The sequence below is a fragment of the Hippocampus guttulatus genome, chromosome 3 (assembly GCF_054856545.1).
Source record: "Hippocampus guttulatus isolate MCC_2025c chromosome 3, RoL_Hgut_1.0, whole genome shotgun sequence".
NCBI classification, from domain to species: domain Eukaryota; kingdom Metazoa; phylum Chordata; class Actinopteri; order Syngnathiformes; family Syngnathidae; genus Hippocampus; species Hippocampus guttulatus.
This window is the reverse complement of record NC_141263.1, coordinates 18,194,070-18,208,161: the sequence shown is the minus strand read 5'-3', so window position 1 is coordinate 18,208,161 and position 14,092 is coordinate 18,194,070. Positions and strand designations below refer to the sequence as shown.

Below are 14,092 nucleotides of genomic sequence, written 5' to 3'. Positions count from 1 at the left end.
TACATATATGTGCATGCACACACACAAAGTTCCCAGCAGTTCCAGCCCAACCTCTTACCCCCCACTACCAGCAGCGCCCAGACCCAATTGCCCAGAAACAAGGATTGAAACAAGCGAGGAGAAAGAGAGAGAGAAGAGCAAGAGAAGGAGAGAGAGCAGCGACACAGGAATGAACTAACACGGCCCCAGGAAGTGGAGATAAATAAGAATGGGGATTGAGTGGGTGGGTGAATGGGGTCTCTTGCAGCTGAACACTAAGGCTGGATGAGTATGGTCTGTTTTGATTAGGTGGTCTATACAGGCTTCATAAAATACAGAAAGAAAAAAATCGCCTCTGAAATGCATCTTTTAAGACACCATCCTGAAATTAAAGTGATGCACAGAAGAAAACAGGCACAGTCCACTCTGACTAAAATATTAAAATTATTTATGTAAAAAAGGGAATGTTGTATTGACCATATTATTTATAGCAAGATTATATTTATTGTATTCTACAAAATCAAATTGCGTACACATTCAGCACCTCTTGTTCAATTCATTTTAAATCCATTGTCACAGTGTTCAGAGTTCAAATGATAAAAATTGTTCCGATGTCCGAATATTTATGGATCTGGATACATATCTACCTTCCCATGTTAAAACTGCAATCTTAACAGTTTACTGTCTGTAGACACATCACCATTTGGCAAAATGCACAATCCTGACTGGACCAAATTTACTTTGTGCACACCTGCCCAATGAATCAATTTGGGTTTGTGTAAAACAAGCCAAAGGCTAAGATTATGGGGAAACTAAGGCATCCAGCACCCATTGATTGATGTTTTGATTAATGCCAAAGTCCATGCATGGAGCCCAATATCGAGCCGACAGATGTGTCGCAGACAAACGTAGTGTCTTTTAGTTGTCTTGACGCGCAGTAGCCCGTGTAGCCTGACATAATCTACAATTAGTCGTGAGACCATTCATCATTCGATTCTTCGGCATTGACCAATCAGAAGACGGTGCTCTCCGATTTATGACAAGAGACTGGAATCACAATGTGGTGTACAGTATTTCCAAAGGGACTTGAACAAAAGTGGAACTATTGAAAGTATATGAAGGATTTCAACTCATGCTATGTTTGCTAACTGCAAAGCTAGTCGCTGATTAGCAAACGTGGCGTCATTAAACAAACATCCCCATACAATCCCTAAATATCCCTGCCGCGACTATATTGTTTTCCCATTCTTGGCCCACTTCTGTTATATTGCTGGCAGTCAGAGCCCTTCTGAGCACATTTCGGTCTGTTGCTTCATCCTTGTGTGCCGCTCTACCTCTATTTGCGCTCTCTTCTCTGCCTGTGTGGTAATTAGTGCGTAAGGCCTATCGTTGGAAGCACCCCCAGCTACAGCCGCAGCCAGCAGAGCTTTGTCACAGCTCATAGGGCCGATGGAGTGGACAGCTCAGCCTTGATACTCATCATCTTCATACTGTGCCGGGGCCATGCCTCCCCCGCAGCCACATTATTTGGCTATGGTATCCAGCCACGCTCCTAATTATTTTCAAATCCCAGCCGAAGCCCTATCACCCGCCCTGCCACGTTACCCTGCTCTGCTTGTAATCATCACCTAAAGCCTTGCTTTGTAGCCTGAAGTCCCATCATTAGCATATCCCAATTTTTGCTAGCTGCATACTCTGCCTCTCTGGCTTGGCCATCACAGCTCTGGAAATAGCTCATGACTCCTGGACCTTTATTTACCATACCCATCTGTGTCACAGCAAGAAAGGCTGTCAGTGTTAATGTGGTGTGCCCTGTCACGACTTACAGCCATCCACACATAATCACACTGATGACAGTCCCCACCTCTCCAGGAATTCAATGGCACCCCCATCTTAGGCCGAGGGGTGCTCGCCCTTCCTCTATCGTCCATGTGACCTTGCCCTCATTACACGGGTCCCACTCAAACGATCACCTTCTTGTAAGTCGGCACTCTTCTATTTTATGACCTCAAATGCAAATTACAATAATGGGCGAAAATTCTGACCTCGGCCCTTGCCCTTTGGGAACATCAAATTGAAACTCGGTTTTCCAAGGACTATTGGCCACTCATCTCGACTGTAGTTATCTGCAGTGGGAACAACTGCTCTAACACTACTTTCCCAACTTTCCTCCTGTCTATTGCTCAATAGCGCTTGTCCCTCGGGTAATGGGAGCCAATGCAAGATAATTCTGGGTAAAATCTTTACTTCTACTCAATCACTTACTTTCTTAGTTTCATGAAGTATGTTTTCGGACCGTAGGGGGAAACATAGCACCCTGAGAAAGCCACGAAAGCATGGTACTGAAACTCCACGCGGAAATGTTCCAACTGAGACTTGAACCCACATCTCCTGACTGTGAGGCACACATGTAATCCACAACTTCAGTGTGCTGCCTTCACTGAATGATGAAAGTCGAACAATCCTCGATTTATTAATGTTTCAAATGAGTTTTTCATCAGAGATGTTTTTGGATTAGAATTGTGTGATTTCTAATTGTATTTTCTTTCTTTATCATTGTACTTTAGAAAACACAAAACCAATAACATCGTTGAGTGAAATAGATCAGCTGATGAAGATCCATTTTGTTTCACTCGTTAAGTTTAGGGCCTCTTTCTTCAATTTAGTTGCAGGGTGTTTGACTGGACTCAAATTTGCGTCTCTGAGCATACATAAAGGGGAGATCATACATAAAGTTTTGTAAAAAAGCTGAAGACAAATTATGTATCCGAAGTCAAACGCTGCTTTTATTATTTATTTGTAAGGAACATTGCTACATATTGGCCTCAAAGAGAAAAGTAAGCTGAGTTAAAATGAGGACAGGCAACAAATACTGGACCTCTGATGATAGATTGTATTGCATGCTAGTTGTTTTGTTTGTGGTTGCAACTCATATGAGTAATGAGTAATTTTAAATGCGGTTATGGGAAAGCCTTCGTTGTCCAGGCTAATTTTGCGGCTTGCGTTATTAGCCATGTCACCAGCAGTCCTGCCTGTAACCATAAAAGATAGCTAATTAGGAGGCCACGTGCAAATCAAATGCACTAGACTGAGTGGTCACGTCTGTGTTTGCTTGCGCTCCCAGCGTATCTTTCCCCTCATATTAGACTGGCACTCATCACAACTTTGAAACGCTAACGTCTGACCAGAACCGTGGCTGAAATGCACATCAAAACACTTGCAACGCCAAGATATGCAATCTTCAACTGGAGCAGACGCGAGGAAATCTTTGGCAGCCTACATATACACTCGTCGGCCACTGTATGGTAAACCTGCACAGTGTAGTGAGATCCAATAAAAGAGAAAAGTCTGTCGCTACAACTCTAATAATGGTCGCTTTTGATTGACAAAGTCTGAGCTGTATTAATGTAGAAGTTTATTCTTGGGGTTGTAGTTGGCAGTAGTTATAAGGCCACACATTCCAAAGAGGTGGAAAACCTTTTTGCTCCCAGCTTCTTGCCAGAATTATTATCACCGCAACTAATGTATGCAGGTTCCTTTTAATGTGAGCAATATTGCTCTGCAATTAAGACCTGGAAATGATATACAAGTGCGGATAATATATATTGGGAGGACAAGAAGGGGCAGCTAATGCTTGAAGTTCCCAGTGTGCCTGGAACTCGATGCATTTCCTGTTATCTATCGCATGTGTCCATCTATCATCCGTTATGCTGCATAAGTGTATAGGTTACTGTGGTGGGAAAGAAAGAACGTTAATTCTCCATAACAATTTTACAGCATGCGTAAAACTCTGCAACCCCTTCATTTGCACAGTCATAAAACATTCCCCCTGCCATTCTCCTTCCCACTCAGGAGTGTGTGTTTTTCAATTAGCCCACACTTCGCCTCCATTATGGCGGCATTTTACCCTGAGAGGCCCTTCAGCATGCAGGAGAACGATCACAGCCAAGCATGCACGTGCAGGATTTAAAGTATGCCATCTCGATTAAGTGATTAAGAGTGATGCTTCCTTGTCAAATGAGCGAATGGATGACAACATAATAAGAGTTCAATCCTGAAGTTATGCTCTAGGATGGTGACCATGGCAAGGACAGATTAGGTTGTAACTCGGGGTTGGGTGGCGTGCAGGAAGTTGGGGAAAATATGTTAATTTTCCCGAACGGCCAGTGTAATTGCGGGTGGGTCTGGGCCATCATGGCCCCTCGCAGGCATCCCCCCGATCCCCTGTTAACGATTACATTGCAGCACGTGACGGCCGCACCCAGTCGCTAACTAAATTGCGGCGAATGATGGCCCATCCATGACAACGTTTTGAGCTGGAAAAAAAAAAATCAAGAGTAAAAATTGTTGCCAGCGTAAAGCTTTTAACCATACAGGCAGTGTTTTAATCAATGTTGTAATCTTAATTCATGTCACACGAGTGTAAAAAGAAAACAACTTTGGCGTGTGACAACGTCAGTCTTAGGGTTCACCTCACGTAACTGTTTGCGGATATTCTTTTTGTTTTTAAAAGGTTTGGTTGGACTGTCAATCTTTGGAGGCATCTTGGTTATTATGGTGTCTCTGGAGGGCATTCAACTTTATTTATTTATTTGCTTGTTCAGAACACAAAACTTTAGAAGTATATTTTTCCGATAGATTTTGGCTGGGACGATGTCTCATGAGTACCGAGGTGCCTTTTGCTAAAAGCAACCCATTTGAAGAGATTTTATAACTGAGAGCTGTCTTTCGGCTGGCAACTAAGCATTTTTGTGCCTTGAAAGGGAAGTGAAGTCCCAAAAATGTGCTTTACACTACCGGTAATATGCTCTACGCACCCGCACGAGTCTAAACATGAAATTCTCAACTCAACTCAGTTGTGGAATACGAATTAGGCAACAAAATCTACCCATTATTATCCATCATAAGAGGGTGCCATTTTGACACTTGCTCTCGGTTGAAAATGACATCACAGTGCCCAAGGACCCATGAAACGACCATCACTGCTCACCTGGGTGGATTTTGCCACTTAATTCATATTCCACAAATGCATTGATAATAAAAAAAACTGCTTAGATTAGAGGGGCCGCAGAGAAGATATTTTTGTAAAGAACATTTTTGAGTTGACTTCCCCTTTGCCTGTGTGTTTGGATGTGTTCCACTGAGCCATCAGAAATGGACTGTATAGTGTTAAAAACACTTTTCATTTCCTCATCTCCTCTCCACTTGCAACTTTTTCGCTGACCTCTCACACTTTCCTCCCCTTGTCTCTGAGTATAAAGGCATGTGTAGCACATGTTACAGTACCTGTATGTGCTGTCAAATGCCTCACACTCGAATATGGCAGATAGAAGGCTCATATACAATACAGCAGTGTGTCTGTTCTTTGCAATGTCTGTTTTTATCTTTTTTTTTGTTGTTGGTTTTTTTTTTTTACTTGGTAGTCAAACTGATTATGGGAAGACCCTGTTTTTACATTGGCTAGTACATAGATGGATTATACAGTATGTGCACGTTCATGCATGCTCGCATGTGTGAGTTATTGCCAGTCAGCACAGGGCGAAGTCACGGCGTCAGTGGGACCTGCAAAGCGAAGCAATCACAAACACTTAAATGTGCAAATGGCATTGATGTCCTGTGTTAAGCAGCCTGTGTTGACTGATGAGCCTGTTAACCCCGCCTGAAACAACTCCAGCGCAGGGGATTGGACGTACGCTCGGGCCTCGCGGGTTCCAATCCCAATTTGCATTGGAATTGTGCATATTTAATCTAAGGTGTGTTCAAAGGAGCAAAGGCAAGATCCCCACACCCCTCCTCTTTTTTCCAGTTTCTCATTATTGATGTGTAACAGCACCTTGGAGGCTGGGGCCTTAATTCACCAGCCCCAATCTTAATCTAAACGTCAGTCTCTGCCCCTCTTTCCCCCCAATGTGCAGTCTCTTCTGAAACAAAATCCTTGTTGCAGCCTTCATTCCAAGAGTCTTTACATCTCCCATTTATCTGTTCCATTACTTTGGGTTCTTTTTTTCTGTCTGTCTAGTCTCAAACAGCTGTTGTTTGACGTTTGTGTCATTATTTGTGTGTGTGACTATTATTATTATTATTATTGAAAAATGACTAATGGACGAGAAAAAAGATCTTTATTCAGGCTATTTTTGACATAACCAATTTAGGTAAAATGTTGTATTTTATTGTAAATACGTTTTAGAGAGTTTGGGGGAATATATATTTTTTAGCCTCATAATAATTTTAGGATTTATAAGGTAATAACCAGGATAATTAACATAATTTTCTATGTATTTGAAGAAAAATTTAAAAAATTAATTGTATTTAGTTATTTTTAGACATTTTCATTTTTTTCATTGCAAAATATTGGCCATTTTTCTTGTTCATCTGTAATAAAGTCTACACAACTTTTTGGGCAATGTTCTACTAAATTCTGTGGGCTTTTGTCAGTCACTCAGTGTAATCTTCATGAACCAGGCCAAGTCTTGATGGACCTTTCAGTCCTTTACTGAAGGATGCCCATTTCGCTGATGAATGACAGAAACACGTATCACTTATCTAACGCATTTGTTTGTGGGGGGGTGAATACAGTGGAGTTGCTTGAGTGTACGGTATTGACTATATCTGCAAACACTTTGCGCTTCATGTACAGTAGGTAATGGTGTGCATCAAAGAGCTGTAATCCTCCAAAAAACTAAGAGTAGAAGAAGAAAGAGAAGCAGAAAAAGAAAAAAAAACAACATTGATAGTCATGGCAACTTGGTTCCAGTTTTTCCAAGGATTAGTTACGATGCACACGGATGGTACCTTTGGCTACCGGAGTGCTCCTGCTGAACATAACAGTTCAATAGATTAAGTTGGCAAATACTGTAAGCGGATGTCAGGATTTGTAAAGCTCTTTGGTCGTCCACCGTATGATGTTGATACACTGATATACAGTGCACTCACTCCATTTACCTTTTTCTTACGGAATAATGGACTGACAATTGACAGCCTGATGGAGGTGATGACGGAAACGATGTGAAAAGAACGATGATGGACTGATGCTTACAGTTTGGCTCGTCATGAAATAGCCACGGACTGTTAATGACCAACGGGTGCCCAGCCTGCTGAGAAATGACGGACTGGCAGAATTAACTGCTGTGTCCGCCTTTGATTAAATCATGGTTTGACTAGTTGCTTTTCTTATAAAATCTTCCATCAAAGCTCTATAAAGTCTCAAATCGATCCGAGACAACTTTTTCTTAGTGTTTCTGTTGCTGCAGGTAGTCACTCAGTTTTGTCGATTGGGCTTACTGTTCCTTTGTGTTCAAGTGGTTTCTCCCTTTTCCTTTCTGTGTGTTGAACCGTACAGTGTGTGACTCTTTGTTCCTGTATTGATATGATTAAGTGTCAATGACAAAGGCTCTCTCTCTTCATCTCATTTCCCTCCACCTTCCTTTGACCAACACTTCCTGGCAGTCAGTGTGTTGTCTTGTTTTCTGACTTATCTTTCCCTTTTTAATTTCCTATGTTTCCTTTTTTCCTAATACATGGGAAGACTACAGTAATTTTGTGTGCGTGTGTGTGTGTGCGTGTGTGTGTGTCTGATGCATGAACATAGCTTGAAGCGGGACCCCGTGCTGTGTGTGTAATTTCTTGTTTGTACACGTTTCTAGACCTCTTTGTGCCCTGCACGGGAGGAGGAGATATGCAGAGAGGTTGAACAAGACAAGAGAGATTGGTAGAAATGGAAAGACATGAGGGGAGGGATGCGATTGGGTGGGGTGGGGGGGGGGGGGGGGGGGGTATATATGAAAAAACAGGATGATAACAAAAGCAGCTCCGATTTCACAGACGCATATTTCATCAATCATGTGAATAAGTCGTCGTGATTATGCATGGTGGTGGCAGGCCGAGAGGGGTGGTGGTGTTCAGCGTGGTGATTACCATACACCATAAAACCTGCTTTCTTATCTCACACACACTGATTAGTTTCTGTCTGCAGATAGCCTCTCACTCTGTACTCCTTCCTGTAAGTACACCTACACATACGCGCGCGCGCACACACAGCCATTGTCTCTGAATGGATGCGAATAATCACACATGTGCCAGCACATTCCCTTCTAAATGGAGCTGCTCGTAATGCATTACTAAGTAACACTGTTGTTTCTGAGTAAGACGTTAGTCATCAATCGCTGCCATTTCAAGTAACTAGTAATCTAATACATTACTAGATTTAATATAGTAGTCTGGTTAACATTACGATTCTTAGTTTTAGACAAAACAAAGTTGGCGAAACGTACGACTCGACTTGATACTTGATAGTGTCTCTCTTTAGAGAAGACAATAGCAGGCAATTGCCACTAGGCTACAGAAGTGAGTAACTTGAGGCGCAAGTCAATGATCAAAACACCAAATTCGTAGAACACCAAACTGGTAGATGCATGGTTTGCACAGGCAACAAAAGTAATAGTTAATGAATAATAAAATTAAGGAGTTTAAGCACAACCTTTTACTGATCAACATGCGTACAATAAACAGCTGTACATTATGTAATACAAAAGTAAAGGGAAAAAATTGATCCGTGAAGCATTATGGGATGAGTTATTCTACACCCTATCATGTGGCGAGAAGAATGTTACATCAGGGCAAAGTCACATTTTCGGAATTTTGATGTCTCACGTGTGCATTCAATTTTTAGGCATTTATTTATTTAGGCATCAGGTGAATGTGAGTATGAATGGTTGTTTGTATATCTGTCTCTATAAGTGCCTTATGATTATCTGGTCAGCTGGGATTGGCTCCTGCACAACTGGGACCTTAATGAGGAATAAAATGAGGAAAAGTGGTATCGAAATTTCTTTTATGGAAATATTGTGATGCCGTTTAACAAATTAGGGGTGTAGGAAATGTAAAAGTGATGTGCAAGCAATAATCGGGCCCATCATTGTTTCGGTTCTGATTTACTCATACAGGCCTATCATGTATGGCAACGTTCAAATTTTTCAAAGACAGCAGTTTTCACCATTTAGATGAAAATATTAATGTAGTCATTTTCAAAAGCCAGTTTAAAAATGTTATTTTGAAGCATAACAGGCAAAAGTTAATTTTGGTTTTCTGTTACAATCTGGTTGTGCAAACACCCCCCAAGAGTCAAACCAGCAGTGTTCTCAAGGCTAGAATCATTCGAAGCCCTCACACAAACCATACGAGAGCATTGGTCTGGAAAGTGTTAGGCCAATAGTAGTTAGTGTTCATTGGCTCTTAATGAGGAGAAGCTAAAGCAAAAGTGTCATTGTTTTGGTACTGTAGGTCAATTTCCACCAAAGCAGGCCTTCTAGTGAGACTAGAAATCAATAGGAGGAGGTGAAAAATTAGCTACGTATGAAAAACCTCGCTTTGTGTCTCAATCAGGTGATTAGAAATGACTCTTTTCTCTTTCACATGAACTATCTTGCTCAGAAATTTAATGTCAGCTCATTTGGTAAGCAGGCTAGGCCACTGTGTCGCATTTTCTGAGCGGCGTCTACATGCGAAAAGCGTGCAAGGGACGCATTAGGACCTCCTGACAGGGGCCCGGGTGAAATAAGTGAAATTAATGGAGCTCCTTTCATGTCGGACAAGGCCGCGGCACCCCTTTCATGCCGCGTACAGTCCCTGAAAAGTCAATACTTTTTTATTACTCCTCGCTTGCCCTACATTCTCCGTTACAAGTGCTCTGCTCGCTAATTGGTTTCAGTTTGCCGAGAAGGAGGGAGCGAAAAAGCAGGCGAAAAGGAGGGAGAGGAGTCCGTCCCGGAGAACACTGAAACAAATAAATCGATGTCATATTTTCTTCACAACATTCCCCCCCCCCCCCCCCCCCCACTGAGGAGCAACGTGTGGATGTGGCAAAGTTGAGGGAGATAAAAAGAAACATGAGGGTAAATACTCGGTTGGCGCACACCTAGTCCCCGGAGAACATGATGATATCCAGGAGCCTGTTAATGGGGACGAGTTGTTTCAGTGGTCTGGAGGCCCTGCAGGTCACCCCTGAGGTTTCTTACCAGCAGCCATCATACAGCACTTCTGGAAGATTCTTTGATAGAAATGACATTCAAATCATTTCCAGTGGCTATACAAATTCGACAGTCATGTTCAAATGCAAATAAAAATGAGACCAAAAGGAAAAAAAAAATTTCACATAAATGTGACCAGTTCCTCCAAACATTTTTTTCCTAAATCGTCATCAAGAGAGGACGTGAAAGTAAACAGATGAAATAATGTGGATGCACAAGTGTGCACAATTTCCCAAATGCATGTGTGAAAATGTGCTCATAAAAGAATGGTTGAAATTTTTCGCCATCATTCCGCCACCCCCCAAAAAAGCAATGCCGCTCTTCACCAAAAGATCAGCATGGCTGCGGTGAAGCACAGTGGTGTCAGCATGATGCTTTGGGGTTATTTTCCTTCAGCTTGAACACACATTGGAAGGAATTCGGAACAGCTTAGAATAGCAGTCATTGTTGGCACAAAAACCTTGAAACAATGTCTTTGGCCTATTTACTTATTATGGCTTTGTTGCTGTCAGACTCAAACAGTTAATGGCCGAAGTAGGGCATCTCTTGGCAAATCAGTATGTTTGCATTTCATCTCTGATCTGCAATTAAACTCTGTGTGTGTGCATGTGTGTGTGTGTGTCTGTGTGTGTAAACTGTATGCGCGCTGTCTGCCAGTATGCCTTGTACTGCTGTGCTAAACTTAAGTGGCAGGGGGGTTAGCCTCTTTCAGAAACAGCAAAGCCACAAATTGATGTGACACTTTGACCCCCCGCCCTCCCTCCCCGGAAGCCCACCTCATCCCCTCCCAGTCTCCGCGCTCACGCACACACACACACACAAACACACACACTGATCGGCTTCCGGTTGGAGGCAGATTCCACCAGTCTTGTTTTCTTGCTGCATCCCGGTTTTCACAGCTATAGAATGTGCACGAGGGTAGGTTTGAGGGTGGGGTTTGAGCGTACATTTTTTTTTGGTCATGTGTGTGTGTGTGTTGAAAGAGCTGTCATAGAGGGCTGGCATCACCGTCTACTTTGCCATCTTTTCTGCAGCTTGACAAGTCCCTGCTCCGTGCCCTGTGGCACACACGGCGTGCATACACACACACACACACACGCACGCACGCACGCACGCACGCACACACGCAAAACATGTCAAGTGCCCCTATGCCACTCTGACTCCTCTGCCACAAATCACAGTATAATGATATGTGAGCCCACCACTCACACACTTGCATCCATTAAATGTAAATAATGAAGACATGTATGTACACATGGGCGCACCCATATATAACTACAACTACATGCTTCAAAACAAGCTGGTGTACACTTTAAAATCATGACCAGAGGAGAAAAGGCTGCAAGCGATTTAATATAAAGATTGAGGATATGTTGCCAGTTTTAGGTACCGGGTAGGTTCCCAAAAATGATTCATGTGATAGTAGTTCTTTTGTTAAGTTTGTCTATTTATTTGTGCTCGTTCCCTTCATGGAAGTTGTGGACGTCAGATCACGGAGGACCACTGTTTGTTACAAGGACAGGCTTGCCTCCGCCCTCGGGCATTGGCGCTATGATGATTGTCATGGCCGTGGAGTGTGAGTGACAGGCGGGGATCGCATGTGCTAGCCGCGGAGCAGTAAATTCCAACAGCCTCAGTCTCTGACATTAGTTTGTCCTTCATCAAAACTTTGCAGTCATTTACAACTAACACTCACTCTGCAAAAATCTTCTTTTTTTTTTCTTTTTTTTAAACCATCTGTGCTTACCGTGATCTGATCTACATTTGTTCATTTCGAAGTCTGCGCCTCTTCACGTGCCAAGCAAGATGTTTGATATTTTTTTCCTGGCATCACAAGTCACTTTATTATTGTAAAAAATCGGTTAGGAGAGCAAATGGTAATCCTCACACTCGCACCATTTGGTAGTTTTATGTCTGGTTATCTTTTTGTGTGCACTCATTTGGCGAGTACGCGCCAGGTTTTTTTTTTAGTTTTTTTTGTGCAACACAGTAGAAAAGGAGGTCAGTTCATTTATTTAATTTTTAACAGTTTCAGGCATTCATCATTCATCTGGTGCGGGTAATGCTGCCCGTTACAGCCATGATGAAGACCCTCGCTTAGTTCCAGTAGCCACTCTGGTCTCTCTCTCACACACACACACACACACACAGATTTGTAACTATTGTAGTCGTTTTATGGAGAACACCATGTTATACCATCACCTGGTTTCCTGGTTTCTTATTTATGTGCTTAAGGGCACTGAGTATTTCACCCATAATCTGAGACACACACAAATACACACGCCAGTAGGCGTCCTATAAAAGTACCTGTAGACAGCAGCCCCTCTAAAAATGGAATGACCGTCAAAGAGAACAATTCGGAATGTGAACTTTGACTTGACTAGTAAACATTTACTCTGGCAATGCAGGTTTGCATTTTTCTTTGGCTTTTTGCAGCGTTTTCTGCAACACAGTCCAAAACATGGGCAACAATTTTGTGAATGATGTCACAAGAGACATAGCTCAAACCTCAGGGTATTTTGCAAGACTTCAGGCATCAGCCGTAAGAAGGGGATTTAAGAATGTGAGAAAAGAACAAGAATCCTCAACAACAGAAGCTTTCGAAGACTCAAAGCAGTGATTTCTCATTACTCTTGTCTGCTTAGCAATGTGTGCCACCACTCATTGTTGAGGCAGAGTTGTTTAGTTGTTTTTCCTTTTCACATTTTTTGTTTTGCCCCTAGTCTTCATTAAGCCTGACTGGTGTTTACATCTCAGAATCAAAATAGCATTATTGTCATTGTGCCATAGGTTGCATCGAAATAGAACGGACACAATCTGTCCGAGACACAATGACTATGACAAATGAACAGGGCGATACAGAACATGAGTTCTCCAGGTAACCCTTTACAATGCCCCATTTTCAGAGATGTAAAGAAGATGGGGAAGAAGAAAAAAACATCTCCAGATTGACCTCCTGTTAGGGAGGCACAGTATGGATTTGGAAACTAAAACTCAGCAAACAGGCATACATTATTACACATCATACAGACTAGCACAAGCACGCATGGACCTTGGGGTGGGGAGTGTCAGGTGGGAACATTACAATCCAACCTGCAGAGCGCAGACTTCACAGCCAACAGGGCACCACCATACCTGATTCTGCAGGTGCGCCACAGTAGGAAGGAAAGGAGATGGGGTTGATATATGGGGTTCTGTATTGCATTTGTGTTTTCATAGGAATGTGTGTATACATGAGTCCATCCGTTGTCCTAGCGGTATGTCAACACATCGTCTTGTTGCCATGGGGATGATAGTTGGCATCTCAAACACTGACAGTTCACGTTAGAGGTTAACAGTCAAAAAATGTTATGATGGAGACATATGGACCCCAAAACTGATTCTATATCCTTTGTTTGATGGAATTTCTTTTTCTCAAAAAAGTGATTTGAAATCTAAATGAGGTCATCAAGAATGTTGATGATACACTTCACCGCCAAAGGAGTCAGGTAACCCTTTGGTGGTTGCTGTTGTTTTGGATGGACACTGAGCGATGTTTGAGATGATGTGCACTGATAATAAATAACTTTCTTCACAGATGGCACTGCAGGATCAGTGATCACCAGCCCTCAATGGCTTCAACAACGTGTGTTGCATGATGACAACAAACAGGAGAGCTCTCGTTCTGGATCACCATCCAGCCTCACTTGTCACGTTCACAGAGCTACAGGAGCATCCAGATGCCATGCAGCAGATTCAGCACTGAACACTTAACCATAAGCAATAAACAAAACTCGAAATCATCCAATTTTATTTACATCTGTTTTGTTTACCTTCCCGGTGTCTTCATATCGTGTTGCAACGTGGGGTTCACATCCGAACTCACCCAGTGGTCGCTGAGTTGGATGAGAAAGGGAGAAGGAACTGCATACTGTCGTAAAATCCAATATCAGAACCAGCACTTTACCCAATTTTGCCGGTCCGTCCTCCGTCTGCGACCTGGGTACCCTTCCGTCACCGTCCCTCCATCCTTATTCATATAAAATAATCGTCGTCTGTCCCCATCCGTCCTTGTACTCTTAAAGTGCTTCCGTGCCAGTCCCCCCCTC

The 14,092-nt window shown here is 42.6% G+C and overlaps 1 protein-coding gene across 1 annotated transcript in view; it reads left to right on the top strand.

Moving 5' to 3' along the window:
• The window catches only part of spata17 (spermatogenesis associated 17), a 33,235-nt gene extending 19,515 nt beyond the window's left edge, over positions 1-13,720 (top strand). The window contains exon 10 of the mRNA XM_086107096.1: positions 13,582-13,720. The gene's annotated coding sequence lies outside the window, so the exon portion shown is untranslated. The remainder of the gene's footprint in view (positions 1-13,581) is intronic.
• The last annotated feature ends 372 nt before the right edge of the window (positions 13,721-14,092 follow it).